The sequence below is a fragment of the Ahaetulla prasina genome, chromosome 10 (assembly GCF_028640845.1).
Source record: "Ahaetulla prasina isolate Xishuangbanna chromosome 10, ASM2864084v1, whole genome shotgun sequence".
Classification (NCBI taxonomy): domain Eukaryota; kingdom Metazoa; phylum Chordata; class Lepidosauria; order Squamata; family Colubridae; genus Ahaetulla; species Ahaetulla prasina.
The window spans coordinates 2,759,476-2,775,708 of NC_080548.1; positions in this window are offsets into that span (position 1 = coordinate 2,759,476).

Genomic DNA, 16,233 nt, shown 5'->3' on the forward strand with positions numbered 1-16,233 from the left:
TCACCACCCATTCCAGCTCCCATCAAAGGTCAACAACAAATGTACCTTGACAGCTCAGGATCTAATGCACAGGTGGCTGAAACCACCATTGAGAAGACTGGAAATAACAGAATCGGCCCACATCACCAGACCTGCCACAGGGAACTCCCATGGACACGCCCAACTCCAAGGGAATCCAAGCAAGGTATCTACCACATTGCATGAATCCTCCATACTGCAACTCAATAGATGTTCCCAGGACTTGTTCCTCCCCAACAGGAAGCATCCTACACAGGACCACTGGGCAGCTTTTGGTGGATGCAATGGAGGCAGAGAAAAAAAATATGACATTTTTCTGCTCTTATTGCCATGTGATAATTCCAAATATGGGCTCTTAGCTGTGTTCAGTCAAACTTACCTGAGGTCTTTCTTCAAGGTGTTTCTTGGTGTTTCATCTCCTAGAATTCCTTGGTAGACCAAGTTGTACTCTGTGATCGGTCCATTGGGAGAAGTCCTATGCCTCAGTCACCCGCTGACTTACCTCAGCCAAACTGCCCAGCAGATTCTCGGGGAAAGTCCCAAGTGCCCTCTGGAACCACTTCAAGAGGTGCTTTCTATGAGTATTGGCCATCTTTGTTTTCCAGAAATGCCTGTGAGATCAAAGGGCACTTGGAAGACGTGCAGCTGGGGTGGGGAGCAATGCTTGGCTGCAAAGAAAGCTGCCTTCCATTTGTTTGAATCATTTGGGATCTAAAAAAATGACCCACCCAATTTTCTTTTGGGGGTCCTAAGAGGAGCGGACTGTGAAAGAAAAGCCAGGCTGAGCTGAAGGAGGGTTCTGCAGCCATGGTGCCTCCTTATTGTGCAAAGGCCTGGGATGGAATTTTGGGATTTATTTTATTTCATTTATTAAATTTATTTGCCACCCGTCTTCTGAATAGCTTTTATCCCAGAGCTATAATTGCACTCAACAATGAACTAAAGGGCCACCATTAGTGAGCTCTTGGACAGCATTACTTGGTCTGTTGTGTGGATGTTTGGGTGGTTGAGGGGTGGGGAATTTGTGGCGGGGTGTATGTTTGGGGATTGTTATGTGTGTTGGGCCTGGTCTCTGGATGTTATGTGAATTTCGTTGTATGGGTATACTGTGTACATTCATACAAGGACAATAAAGTTATGAATAAGTGAATGAATCTAGTGTCCAAACAACTTGGGGGCTGATAGCATTAAAACATTTTAAATCCTAAAAGATAAATATTTCCTGGTTATAGCAACCCTGTTTGCCTCAAGGGTTGAAAAGTGGAAGTGGCCCATCTGCTGTGACTGGGCTCCCAGAGGGAACAGCCTCTCCTGAACTGACTTTTTTGCCTATAGGCTGTGAACTGATCCATGTTTTCTCTGGATCTGGCCCGCTTCTCCCTGCTTCTATATTCAAAGGTCTTGGAAATGGCAATTTGTGAAGTGTGCTTGCAATTAAAATGCTGCTGTGTAAGTCCATTGTGCTTGTTTCATTTCCCCATGACGTTTCCCCCCCCCCCACCTGCCCCTGAGTTCCTTGGAAGTTCCTCCCTTTGGCCAGGGGCTTCCTGGGTGGATTCATTAATGTGGTACAGATGAGTCCTTGCTTCAAGATGTTGATCCAGGTGTGCCTCGTTCTTTTGGGGGCGACACAAAGATGTCCTTTCCCCTGCTGGGACCGATGAACAGGAGACCCCCCCCCCCTCAGCAGAAGGGGAAAGTCAGCTCCTGAGGGGCACATTTGCAAGCTTCACGCAAATGCCCAGCAGAGTGGCAAAAAAAAACCTTCTCGGGAAGGAAGTCTGAAGAAAGGGGTGACTTGCCATCTCCAGAGCAAAGAGATGGCCAAGAGATGAGGGACCAGCCTTTTGCTCTGTTCTCAGCTACAGTCCCTCATCCGTATGAAGGATGCTCTCCAGGGTCCCCTGGTCCTCTTTGTTTCAGAGCTCAAGTTCCCAAAATCTTCTTTTCTAGATTTCAGTTTGGAAACGAATTCTGAACTTGTTATTAAATGTTGAACCAGTCCATCCAACCCCACGAGAATGTTTCAAACACTCAAATGTGTTCAGGATGACTTTTTTTGATATGGCTATAAACTAGTACAATCACTGCTCCTTCCATTTCTCATCACAGGAAATCTTACTTGGTCACTGCTCAAATTTCAGGGTCGTGTCCCACTCCTCCTCTGACGGCCAGATCTGGGAAGTCTGTATCAAGCGTGGCCACGAAGCCTCTGCAGCTTTGCCAAATTCCTGTCAGAGTTCTCAGGGCAGGCAGGAATCCAAGGTGTGACTTCAGCAACCAGATGAGACTTTGCCTGACTCAAGGAATGCCAAAAAGCAGATTCTTTATATAGGCCATGGGGTGTGGCTCCATGACTCAGCACTTATCCAGGCCTGCCCCTCCCTTCCTTTTGCTGACGTCGCCTCTCCATTCTCCGGAAGCGGGGATCTGCCCACTTTTCGTCTTCCTGCTCAGCTGCCGGCAATTCTAGCTCGTCGCTGGCTTCATGCTCACATGCTATAGGAGGGAGGTTTGTTTGCTCAGTCTGTCCGGGCATGGTGCCAGGGCTGGGGGCTGGAGGCATGCCAGGCCATTCTTAACATAACAACAGAGTTGGAAGGGACCTTGGAGGCCTTATAGTCCAACCCCCTGCCCAGGCAGGAAAACCTACACCATCTCAGTCAGATGGTTATCCAACATTTTCTTAAAAATTTCCAGTGTTGGAGCATTCACAACTTCTGCAGGCAAGTCGTTCCACTGGTTAATTGTTCTAACTGTCAGGAAATTTCTCCTTAGTTCTAAGTTGCTTCTTTCTTTGATCAGTTTCCACCCATTGCTTCTTGTTCTACCCTCAGATGCTTTGGAGAACAGCCCAACTCCCTCTTTTTTGTGGCAACCCCTGAAATATTGGAACACTGCTATCATGTCTCCCCTAGTCCTTCTTTTTATTAAACTAGACATACCCAGTTCCTGCAACTGTTCTTCATATGTTTTAGCCTCCAGTCCCCTAATCATCTTTGTTGCTCTTCTCTGCACTCTTTCTAGAGTCTCAACATCTTTTTTACATCGTGGCGACCAAAACTGAATGCAGTATTCCAAGTGTGGCCTTACCAAGGCATTATAAAGTGGCACTAACACGTGATCTTGATTCTATCCCTCTGTTTATGCAGCCCAGAACTGTGTTGGCTTTTTTCGCAGCTGCTGCACACTGCTGGCTCATATCTAAATGGTTATCCACTAGGACTCCAAGATCCCTCTCACAGGTACTACTATTGAGCAAGGTACCACATATACGGTACCTGTGCATTTTGTTTTTTTGGCCTAAAAGTAGAACCTTGCTTTTTTCACTGTTGAATTTCATTTTGTTAGATAGTGCCCAATGTTCAAGTCTGTCAAGATCTTTCTGTAACTTGAGCCTATCTTCTGGAGTGTTGGCTATTCCTGCCAGCTTGGTGTCATCTGCAAATTTGATGAGTTCCCGATCTATCCCCTCGTCCAAGTCATTGATGAAGATGTTGAAGAGTACTGGGCCTAAAACAGAGCCTTGGGGTACTCTGCTGCATACTTCCCTCCATGTGGATGTAGTTCCGTTGAGGACTACACGTTGAGTGCGGTTGGTCAGCCAGTTACGAATCCATCTGGTGGTGGTGCTGTCTAACCCACATTTTTCTACTTTATCTAGTAGTAGGTTATGGTCTACTTTATCAAATGCTTTACTGAAGTCCAAGTAAATTATATTGACAGCATTCCTCTGGTCTACTAATTTTGTCATTTTGTCAAAGAATGCGATAAGATTAGTCTGGCATGATCTGTTTTTGACAAACCCATGTTGGCTTTTGGTTATTACTTTGTTTGCTTCTAGGTGTTCGGTGATTCGTTGCTTGATTATCTTTTCCAGAATCTTCCCCGGTATTGAGGTCAGGCTGATAGGTCTGTAGTTTCCTGGATCTGTTTTTTTTTCCTTTTTTGAAGATGGGAACTACATCAGCTCTTTTCCAGTCCTCTGGCAGCTCCCCTGTGCTCCAGGATCTCCCCTGTGCTCCAGCATCTTCTTCACTATCAGTCTCTGGCTGAGATAGCAGGAGATGGGAGGGGCCCGGCTGCGGAGAGGAGGGCGGGCGAGGCACAACATCCAGCAAGGATTGCCCACCTACCTGAAAAGGCCATCTTTGCACAAGTTACAAAGTTGTCAAACATGATCAAATTCTGTCTTGTTTCATTGTTGTCTATGAATCCCGCCTATAAATCAGAACTGTCACATTTTCTTCTCCTAAGCCCTCTCCCCAGTTTTGGTCAGTGAGGGTAACCTGCTTTGTCAGAAGGGGATTTAAAAGTTGCAATGCATTTGCGGAGGGGGAAAGTGGCCAGAGTCCCACAGGGAAAGAGAAGCACGGCAGCCTGCTGATGGTTGGTGAAGTTGGTGCATGATATTTTTATTTATTTATTTATTTATTTCTCACAACAGTATATATAAGCTTAAGCATGAAATAACTATAAGCATAAATATTCATAAGTATGTAATAACTATATTAATTGGATATAATGAAAGGAAACAATAGGACATGAACAGTAGGCACATTTGTGCTCTTATGCACGCCCCTTACAGACCTCTTAGGAATGGGGTGAGGTCAATAGTAGATAGTTTCTGGTTAAAGCTTTGGGGATTTTGGGAAGAGACCACAGAGTCCGGTAGTGTATCCCAGGCATTAACAACTCTGTTTCTGAAGTCATATTTTCTGCAATCAAGATTAGAGTGGTTCACATTAGGTTTAAATCTATTGTTTGCTCTTGTATTGTTGTGACTGAAGCTGAAGTAGTCTTCAACAGGAAGGACAACCATAAATAACCATTGGCCCACATCTGCCAGATGCCTCTCAAAAAACCCTGTACAAGCAACTCCAGCTCCCAGTTCCTGTAAGGAAGGAAGACCATCTCTCTGTGCTGCGTCACCTGCAAAGTTATGGAATCAATCATCAACCAATCCATTACCTTCCACTTAGAAACAAACAACCTACTCTCTAATAAACAATTTGGTTTGAGAAAAAAATTATCATGTAACTTACAACTTCTCCACTGTAAAGACATATGGACTACAAATCTTGATCAAGGCAAAGCAATAGATGCGATCTACATAGACTTTTGACTCAGTAGTACATGATAAACTTCTCCTAAAACTAAAATCCTATGGCATTTCAGGACCCCTTCACAAATGAATATCTGCTTTTCTGTCTAACAGACAACAAGTGGTCAAAATTGGCAATGCTCTATCAAATACCGTTCTTGTCAAGAGTGGTGTTCCTCAAGGCAGCGTTCTTGGACCAACACTCTTCATACTATACATAAATGATCTTTGTGACCATATCTCAAGTAATTGTGTTCTCTTTGCTAATGATGTCTAACTATTTAACACCACTGACAATACATCTACCATTCAAAAAGACCTTGATCATCTAACCGCTTGGTCTAAAACTTGGCAACTCCAAATCTCAACCAGCAAATGCTCAGTCTTACATATTGGAAAAAAGAACCCAAACACTAAGTACATACTTGATGGACATTACCTTACAGATGACCCCCATCCTGTAAAAGACCTTGAAGTTTTCATATCAAATGATCTAAGTGCCAAAGCCCACTGCAACTACATAGCAAAAAAGGCTCTAAGAGCTGTAAACCTAATCTTGCGTAGCTTCTTTTCCAAAAACACTACACTACTAACCAGAGCATATAAAACATTTGCTAGGCCAATTCTAGAATACAGCTCACCTATCTGGAACCCTCACCACATCTCTGACATCAATACAATTGAACGTGTCCAGAAATATTTTACAAGAAGAGTTCTCCATTCCTCTGAAAACAACAAAATACCTTATCCCACCAGACTTGAAATCCTAGGCTTAGAAAACTTGGAACTCCGCTGACTCCGACAAGACCTAAGTTTAACTCATAGAATCATCTATTGTAATGTCCTTCCTGTTAAAGAATTGCAATAATACAAGAGCAACCAATAGATGTTAATGTTAACCGCTTAATGTTAACCGCTTTAATTTAGATTGCAGAAAATACGACTTCTGTAACAGAATCATCAGTGCTTGAATGGCGCCCCAGAAATAAAGAGGAGACCTGACACATAGAAGAGCAGAAGAAAAATGGTGAAGGTGCATTGGGGCACGGGAAGGGTGCATTTCCCTCACCACAGGGCAGCCACCATAAGTCTGAATGAAGTTAATGGCATGCAGTTTTGGTAAATAACGTTCGGTTCCAATTTCCAGAGTTAAGTATTTTATTTTTTAGCAGAGAGGGTGGTGTCCCACTTGCCTTGAAAATGGAGGCCTGGATGTGTAATCTCTGTGCAGTATCATTTGCTAGGAAGATTTTGAAATCTCTTTGAAACCAGTGACTAAAATATAATTGCAAAGAGAGCTTCAGGGGGGCTGCTTTCCGTGCCTGATTCTGCCATGATAATTGCTAGTTTGCAAGAACAGAAAGTGAGGAAACAGCTGCATTTAAAAGAGACAGTGAGAATATGGCAAAACAAATCTTGAACAAAGCAAAATCATCTTCTCTTGTGCTGGTATCATTTCTGGCATGAGTCATCCAATCAAGCAGGATCAAGTTGTCAGAGGAAGTGTTTAAATATCCTGAAAAGCTTTTGCTTCCCAAGAGACACTTTAGAACAGGGGTCTCCAACCTTGGTCCCTTTAAGACTTGTGGACCCTGCTTTAGAACAATCTGAAGTGGAAATGCTGAAGTCTTGATAAATCAGTAAGTTCTGGGTCCGGCTGAAATCTTCAGCAAGAGACCTGTCCCATGTTGTACAGATGGTGCCTTTTGGGGATTCTGGAGGGTCATCACCTGCACCTATCACAACCAATGCTCCCATTGCTAGTCGGGATGGGATCTCTTGCCCAGCGCACCTGGAGGCATCACAGTGGCACTGTAGCAGTCAGGGGGTTCCTGCTGGGGGGGGGGGAGAGGGGCAAATTTTGGTTGATGAAACAAGAGAAGGGGATGGAATAGACCAGTAGTTCTTAACCTCAGAAACTTTAACAGGCGGGACTTCAACTCACAGAATTCCCCAGCCAGCCAGGCTCTTCTTGAGGTTGAGAAACTGGAATAGCAGAGATATTCTCCTGGAAGGGAGAACCTGTCAACATACCATTCCACCCCTCAAGTTACTGGCTGTAAGAAAAATTCCAAAATCCACAAGACTTTTATTAGGCTAACTCAATATTCCCCCCCTCAAAAAAAAAAACCAAAAAAAAAACCTTAGGCATGAAAGCTGGATGACTTTGGGCCAGTCACTCTCTCAGTCCAACCCACCTCATAGGGTTGCTGTTGTGGGGAATATAAGAGGAAATAAGGAATATCAGTATGCCTTGAATTATTTATAAAAATTAGAAAGGTGGGATATAAATAAATAAATTCAGAGGTTGGTGAGTTAGGCTCTGGGTGATAATAATGGAACCAGAAATAGGTTTTGGGGAAAATTGCCTAACCAGAATAAATAGCATTTATTAAGTTGAAGACAAATGAAAATTACGCAACATTCTGAATGAATCCATGGGAGAAAATGTTCTGCTTAGTGACTTGAATGGATAACAAAATACAGAAAAAAGTAACTGGGTAATTCAGAGACTGAAGAACAAGTGAAGATTCCGGCTCTTTTAGCTAGAAGCTCTGTTTATTTAAAATATGTGGTTTAAGCATAAGCACCTTCATCTATGCAGAGGGCAAAATAAATGCATATAAATGTTAAGAATGATGAATTTCTTTATGATGAAAGATTGAGAGTGAAGGATCCCAGATAGTGAGAGGTTCTGGATGCAGACAGACCATTTCTTGGTACGTCAAGAGTAGAGGTTGGGAGAGTAGGAGGACATTTTTAAAAAGCAGCATGAAAACAACGGTTGCAGCAAGACAAATTATGAACCATATGTAGGAGATGAACATGCTGAGCCTGAGGGAGGGGTCAAATGCGTCATAAGTCACAAATCACTGTGCGCCTGCAAGAGATATGTCATTTGAACTGCCTGAATCTCCAGATTTCCATGGTGCTTGACACCATACGCGTAAAAGTATTAATCTCCCAAGAGAATTAATGGAACATGGAGTAAACGTAGAAATTACACAAAACAGTGAAAATCAGGTTTTGTTGCACTTTCTTTTGTAAGCTGAACAAACTCACCTGGGTTGAGTAGAGCAGCCACATGACTGTTTTAAATTGACAAACAAGCATATATTCTATTGTGCTTTTAAGTTTATATATCATTTGCAGAATTTGTAAGATGTAGACCATTTTGTAAGTAAACATGAGCAATCAGACAAGACATTCTTGTATTTGAAGTGATTCAAAATAATCTACTAGGTACCAGAGAACAGCACAGTCATTAAATAAACCATAGTGACAGAGGAAATAATGACATGCATACCCTTAGCTCTTAACATCACACATTTATTTTCTCATTGTGGGCAAAAGGCTCCAGGTCCTCTATACTCTTTGGTTGTTGAGCATGAGCTGCATGTTTGAGGTCTCCCCAAAGTGGCTCAGTGGCATTGAGGACTGTGACAGCCACTCTAGAACTCCTGCTATAACTCACCAAGGCTTTCTGTTTTGGGAGGCCATTGTCGTGTTGGGAGGTCCAGGTGGTGCCCATGTGCAGCTTCTGTGCTGATGACTGCAAATTGTCCTCCCATATTTTCTGATGAGATGCTATGTTCCTCTTGCCATCGATTTGGGCTGCTGCCGAATCTCCCCACCCCAAAGCAGCGGAGAACCACCTCCAGGCTTCCTGGGTGGGATGGTTCTGCCTCCGCAAGCGTTTGTGTCCATTTGTGGCTATAATGTTCAATTTTGGTCTCATCGGCCCAGATTTGGTTCCGGAGGTTTGAAGGCTCCTCCAGGTGCCGTCTGGCATATTGCAAGTGAGCCGCTTTGGGCGTTGGTGCAGCGATGGCAACTCTGCCCGCGTCCCATTTTTGTTCCAGGAGCTCCTTGCGCCTGCACCACGCGGCCTCCAAGAAGCCCGTGTGCCCATGGAAACCACTTCTGGGTTTTTCCTTCCAGCAGTTTCATCTGACATCTTTCTTGACCTACCCGGCTCAGTATTAGCAGAGCCCCTCGTTTCCCATTTCTGGCTCAGAGAGTTTGAGAGCACCGATGGGCATTTTCAAATCTTTGGATCTCTTTTTAGTTCCTTTTCCTGACTATGAAGCGGAGCTGCCTCTCCTCACAAATCCTTTTGCTTTCTCCCTGCTTTCTCTAAGCCACAAAGTTGGCACAGTCCTGGATGAAAAACACACAAGACTTTTCCAGGAGCAAAGAAATTCATTCTCCAATTATTCACAGACAATAATTACACTGAAAGAAGGTGTGGCCATCCCAATCGGTGTGTCAACTTGAGTGTAAACTGTATTATCAGCCCAAACATTCAATTGTGCAGGAACAAGATTATTTATAAATTTTCCAAGAGGTATTTGAACTTTTGACGACAACAGTACAGGTAGTTTTTGACTTGCAACCACAATTGAGCCCAAAATTTCTATTGTTAAGCAAGACATTTGTTAAGTGAGTTTTGTCTCATTTTATGACTTTTCTTACCACATTCGTTAAATGAATCACTGTAGTTGTTAAATTAGCAACACGGTTGTTAAATGAATCTGGCTTCCCCATTGACTTCGTTTGTCAGAAGGACACAAAAAGGAATCATGTGGGACTCTGGGACTCTGCAACCGTCATCCCCATGAGAATTTCGATCCTATGACCCTCAGGATGCTGTAACGATCATAAGTGTGAAAGACGGTCACTCTTTCCAGTATTGTAACTTCAAATGGTCACTAAATGAACTGTTGTAAGTTGAGGACTACCTATAAAACAAATATAGAAAATAGTTTGTAAATATTAAAAAATGTAAGCTGGGTTATAAGAACTTGTTCAGAGATGCACATTGTCCTTAATGTTGCAACCATTTATAGAAGAATGTAGTATCAACCAATTCTTGGTTAATTATATTAGATATGGTCCAATTCATATGTGAAAACAAACCCTGGTTTATGAAAATAAAATAAGCATTCTCTTGCATAACTCGAGTTCAAACATCTGTTTGTAACCTGCAACAAATTACAAGAGGAATTGTGTCTCAATGTTGCAAATTGCTTTGTGCAATAAAATACAGTCTGCTGCATGTGAACTGCGTGTTTTCTAAAATAAAAGTTAAAAAGGCTTCTTTTTAAAAATATATATATATATTTTTTTCCAATTTTGGGCAAAGCTCATTCTTGCTGCTGTTATAATATGTATTATTAAGTAAATTACCCCTTTACTATATTTCCCATTTATAATTCCCAAAAGGAGTAGTTCTGGTTTATATTCTAGTTCTTCTCCGGTTAATTCTGCCAATGATAAATGAATTTTCTGCCTTTTTTACATGACCACCATATATGGTAGTATGTGCCTGATTCGTGGTTGCATTTCCAACATTTTGGTGATAAATTTGTAAACAATTTTGCCAATCTCACTGGCGGAAGATGCCGCCTGTAGAACATTTTATATAAATTTTCTTTATACGGTATAGCCAATGTTATCTTCCTATTTTTTTCCCCATAATTCTTCCCATTTTTCCAACTGTATATTGTACCCAAAATTTATTGCCCATGCCACCATCATTTCCTTGACTTGTTCCTCCTCCATCTTATAGTCCAATAAGAATTTATAAATTTTCTTTACCAATTTATCATTTGTCCCCGAAAGATCTTATCTATTGTCATTGATTCCCTATTAATACCCCACTCTTTCATCTCTTTCAAGTAACGTGATTGGATTTGTAAATAGGACCACCACTCCAAATCTACCCCTTGTTCTTTTAATTCTTGCGATTTCAGTCCCCCTTCTTCATTTATTATATCCTTATAGGTGATAAGATTGATAAGATTTGGGTGTACTAACGCTTCTAATGTGGATAACCAACTCGGAACCTTCCTGTAGTTCTGTTGCTTAAATTTATTCCATATCTCCAATAATGCCTGTCTTATAAAATGTCTTTGAAAATATTAGTGTGCTACTTGTTTCCTGTACCACAAAAATTTATGCCATCCTACATGTAAGTCATGGCCCTCTAACACTAACAATCTTCTATTTTTCAGATTTATCCATTCTGTTACCCAGGTGAGCATTGCTGCTTGATGATATAACTTCCAATCTGGTACACCAAACCCTCCTCTTTCTTTACTTTCTTGTAAAAGTTTAATCCTTGGTTTCTTCCCTTGCCAAATGTAGTCTGATGTCATTTTATTCAGTTTTCCAAAATACTTTTTATCTAATTTTATAGGAATATTCTGAAACAAGAAGAGTAATTTTGGTAGGATGTTCATCTTGATCACCGCTATTCTTCCCATTAAAGATAGCCTCACATTTCTCCATCTCTCCAACTCTTCTTTTATGTGATTCATTAGTTTGGCATAATTATCTTCTTTGATTGAAGTGCATCTTGCGGTTTATATAAATTCCTAAATATTTCATTTTCTTCACTATCTGTATATTTGTTCTCTTGGTCAACTCCTCTTTCTGTTTGTGTGTCATATTTTTGACTATTATTTTAGTTTTGTCCTCGTTAATTTTCAGTCCGGCTCCATCTCCGTATTCTTTTAATATTTCCATAAGCTTCATGCTTAATTGTAGTGGTTCCTCACGGATAAAAACCAGATCTGCAAAGGCTTGCAGTTTGTAAATTTCTTGTAATTTAGAAATTTACAAAAGTTAAAAAGGCTTCTAATCTTCTAAAAAGGCATGTGAGCAACACACCATTCCTGATACTCCAAATGATAAATGCCCATGCCTGAACTTGTCCTGACTTGCAAGTCTGTAGCTCTCTTTGTTCAAAGCAAATCTTACAAAACTTCTTACTTTGGGGGTCATTGATAGACTCTGACTTTCCTTGATGAGACCCTGTATCTGCCCACCAGCAAAACCTCCACAGTTGTCTGCCAAATTAGCAGCTGGAAGGAGAAGAGCTGCTCAGACACATCAGGGGGGCAGTGGCTGTGACTGAGAGCCCGCAGGGGCCAGAAGAAGGGGAATGGGTGGTGGTGGCTCCCTTTAATTCAACCAAGAAAGCTAGTGTTAGGAAAACCTATCATGTACCCTCGGGCAGAAAAGCCTTCATTCATTTTTGTGCACCTTTCCTCTGGTCCCAGGCTGAGGGAAGTAGCCAGATGGGGTTTCTCAGCCTTTTCATGGCTTTCTGGGTAGGAGAATCTCACCTTGAGTTGGATGGCCAGCCCATGCTACCCAGCAGCGGTTGCAGAAGAGACCAAGAGATTGCCCTGCCCTGCCCTGCCCTGCCCTGCCCTGTCGACATTGATCCAGCACTCGCAAGAGGAGAGACAGAGGCAGGGTTGGCGAGCCTTCCTTGGCTTCTCCCAGGCATCCAGTCTGTTCCTAAACCTGTGCAATTCTATGCACTTGATCTTGAAGGAAAGACCGGTTGAAAAATGGGGTGGGGGCACCCCAGGGAGAGTTCCCTCCCACTGAGAGCGGGAGCATCTTCAGCTATGCTGAGTCAGCCTCTTTGCCCAGGCACCTGGCTTTTTCCAGTCTTGCCTGCTTCTGAATAGCAGACACAATGCCTCTCTTTTGCTACAGAGACACACTACCATTACAGGCAGTAGCTACTGTAATGTTTTCCCCAGAACATCAGCCTGCCAGTTCCAGCTGACACCAAGGGAGTTTGGACGGCTTCTGCCTTGGATGTCAGCAGGCAACAGCACTGGGCCAGTCTAATGTTTTGGAAGCTAAGCAAGGTCAGGCCTGGTTAAGTTTGGATGGGAGATCATCAGGACACATTGCAGTTCCAAGCAGAGGGAAGACCTGTGGGAGTGCAAGGCCAAGTACTGGTGCCTGGAGGCTCAGCGGACTGAGTTGGTCAGCCAGTTCCAGGCCATGAGGCAGTCCCACTGGAACAAGGCCCTCCAGCTCGTCACCACCAGCAGAACTTCCCTCCAGCCTTCACCCAAAGCCCCGCACCAGGAGGCTGAAGCAGACTCCAAGTTGGAATTTCTGCCCCCCTCCAATCCACACAAAAAGACCCCGAAGGGGGAGACTCTCTGCAGCAACACAAATGTTCATTGCATGTATCCATCCCAGGGACCGTAGTTTGACCGTAGTATGTTCATTGCATGTATCCATCCCAGGGACCTGATTTAGCGCAATATAAAAAAAATTATTTATTTATTTTATTTGTTCAGACTTTTATACCGCCCTATCTCCCTAGGGACTCAGGGCGGTTTACAGCCATATAAAAATATAAATATATACAAAATAAAACAGTAAATTAAAAAACTTATTACACAAGGCCAAATATTAAAATAGGAATATAAACAATAAAACCCCATTAAAACCAGATTTAAAATTTAAACGTTTAAAAATTTAAAAAATTCTAGTCCAGTCCTGCGCAAATAAATAGATGTGTCTTAAGCTCGCGGCGGAAGGTTCGAAGGTCAGGAAGTTGACGAAGTCCTGGGGGAAGCTCGTTCCAGAGGGTGGGAGCCCCCACAGAAACCCCCTTCCCCTGGGTGTCGCCAGTCGGCACTGCCTAGCCGACGGCACCCTGAGGAGTCCCTCCCTATGAGAGCGCACGGGTCGGTGAGAGGCAATCGGTGGCAGCAGACGGTCCCGTAAGTAGCCCGGTCCTATGCCATGGAGCGCTTTGAAGATCATTACCAAAACCTTGAAGTGCACCCGGAAAACCACAGGCAGCCAGTGCAGTCTGCGCAGGAGAGGTGTTACGTGGGAGCCACGAGGGGCTCCCTCTATCACCCGCGCAGCCGCATTCTGAACTACCTGGAGTCTCCGGGTGCTCCTCAAAGGGAGCCCCATGTAGAGAGCATTGCAGTAATCCAGACGAGATGTCACGAGAGCGTGAGTGACCGTGCATAGGGCATCCCGGTCTAGAAAGGGGCGCAACTGGCGGACCAGGCGAACCTGGTAAAAGGCTCTCCTGGAGACAGCCATCAAATGGTCTTCAAAAGACAGCCGTCCATCCAGGAGAACGCCCAAGTTGCGCACCCTCTCCATTGGGGCCAGTGATTCGCCCCCAACAGTCAGCCGCGGCTGCAGCTGACTGTACTGGGATGCCGGCATCCACAGCCACTCCGTCTTGGAGGGATTGAGCTTGAGCCTGTTTCTCCCCATCCAGACCCATACGGCTTCCAAACACCGGGACAGCACTTTGATAGCTTCGTTGGGGTGGTCCGGTGTGGAAAAGTACAGCTGAGTATCATCAGCGTACAGCTGGTACCTCACACCGAAACCACTGATGATCTCACCCAGCGGCTTCATATAGATGTTGAACAACAGGGGTGAGAGAATCGACCCCTGAGGCACCCCACAAGTGAGGCGTCTCGGGGCCGACCTCTGCCTCCCCGTCAACACCGTCTGCGACCGATCGGAGAGATAGGAGGAGAACCACCGATAAACGGTGCCTCCCACTCCCAATCCCTCCAACCGGTGCAGCAGGATACCATGGTCGATGGTATCAAAAGCCGCTGAGAGGTCTAATAGGACCAAGGCAGAGGAATAACCCCTATCCCTGGCCCTCCAGAGATCATCCACCAACGCGACCAAAGCCGTCTCAGTGCTGTATCCGGGCCGAAAGCCGGACTGGAACGGGTCTAGATAGACGGTTTCCTCCAGGTACCGGGGTAATTGACATGCCATCACACTCTCTACAACCTTCGCCGCGAAGCGAAGGTTGGAGACCGGAAGAAAATTAGCTAAAACAGCTGGGTCCAGGGAAGGCTTCTTGAGGAGGGGCCTCACCACCGCCTCTTTCAAGGCGGCCGGAAAGATCCCCTCCACCAAAGAAGCATTCGTAATCCCCTGGAGCCAGCCTTGTGTCACCTCCTGTGCGGCCAGCACCAACCAGGAGGGATACGGGTCCAGTAAACATGTGGTGGCGTTCAACCTACCCAGCAACCTGTCCATGTCCTCGGGAGCCACAGGGTCAAACTCATCCCAAACAATCTCAACAAGACGGCTCTCTGACATCTCGCCTGGATCTACCCAATTTTGGTCCAAGCCATCCCGAAGCTGAACGATTTGTCGTATAGATAACCACTAAACTCCTCGGCGCGTCCCTGCAACGGGTCATCCCGCTCCCCCTGTTGAAGGAGAGAGCGAGTCACCCGAAACAGGGCGGCCGGGCGGTTATCTGCCGACGCAATGAGGGAGGAGACGTAGCAGCGTCTCGCTTCCCTCATTGCCACTAGGTAGGCCCTAGTATAGGACCTCACTAGTGTCCGATCAGCCTCCGAACGACTGGACCTCCAAGAACTCTCTAGGCGTCTTCTCCGGCGTTTCATCCCCCTCAGCTCCTCAGAAAACCAGGGAGCTGGTTGAGACCTAAGCCGGGTCAGAGGCCGCAAAGGCACGACACGGTCTAAGGCCCCCGCCGCGGCCCGTTCCCAGGCCGCGACAAGTTCCTCGGCCGTGTCGTGAGCCAGACCCTCAGGAAACGGCCCAAGCTCCGTCTGGAACCTCTCCGGGTCCATCAGGCGCCTGGGACGGAACCAACGTATTGGCTCCGTCTCCCTACGGTGTTGAGTGGCGGTCAGAAAGTCCAGGCGAAGGAGGAAGTGATCTGACCATGACAAAGGTTCGATGACTAAATCCCTCAAGTCCAGATCCTTCAACCACTGACCAGAGATGAAAATCAAATCCAGTGTGCCTCCCCCACTGTGAGTAGGGCCATCAACTACTTGAGTCAGGTCCAAGGCCGTCATGGAAGCCGTGAACTCCCGAGCAACTGTCGATGACATGCCGGTCGATGGCAAGTTAAAGTCCCCCATGACTATAAGTCTGGGGGTCTCCACCGCCACTCCAGCAAGCACCTCCAGGAGCTCGGGCAGGGCTGCTGTCACGCCGCAAGGAGCCAGGTACGTGACAAACAAGCCCATCTGACATCTATGACCCCACCTCACAAAGAGGGATTCACACCCGGCAATCTGAGGTACAGTGGTCTCCCTCAGCTCTAGACTCTCTCTAATAACAACCACCACCCCGCCACCCCTACCCCGGGCCCTCGGCTGATGGAATGCTTGGAAGCCCGGTGGGCACATTTCAACAAGGGGCACGCCCCCTTCGGTGCCCAACCAGGTCTCCGTAACGCCCATAAGGTCCGTGGCACCCCCCTGGATAAGATTGTATATTAGGGGGGCCTTATTGACCACTGACCGTGCGTT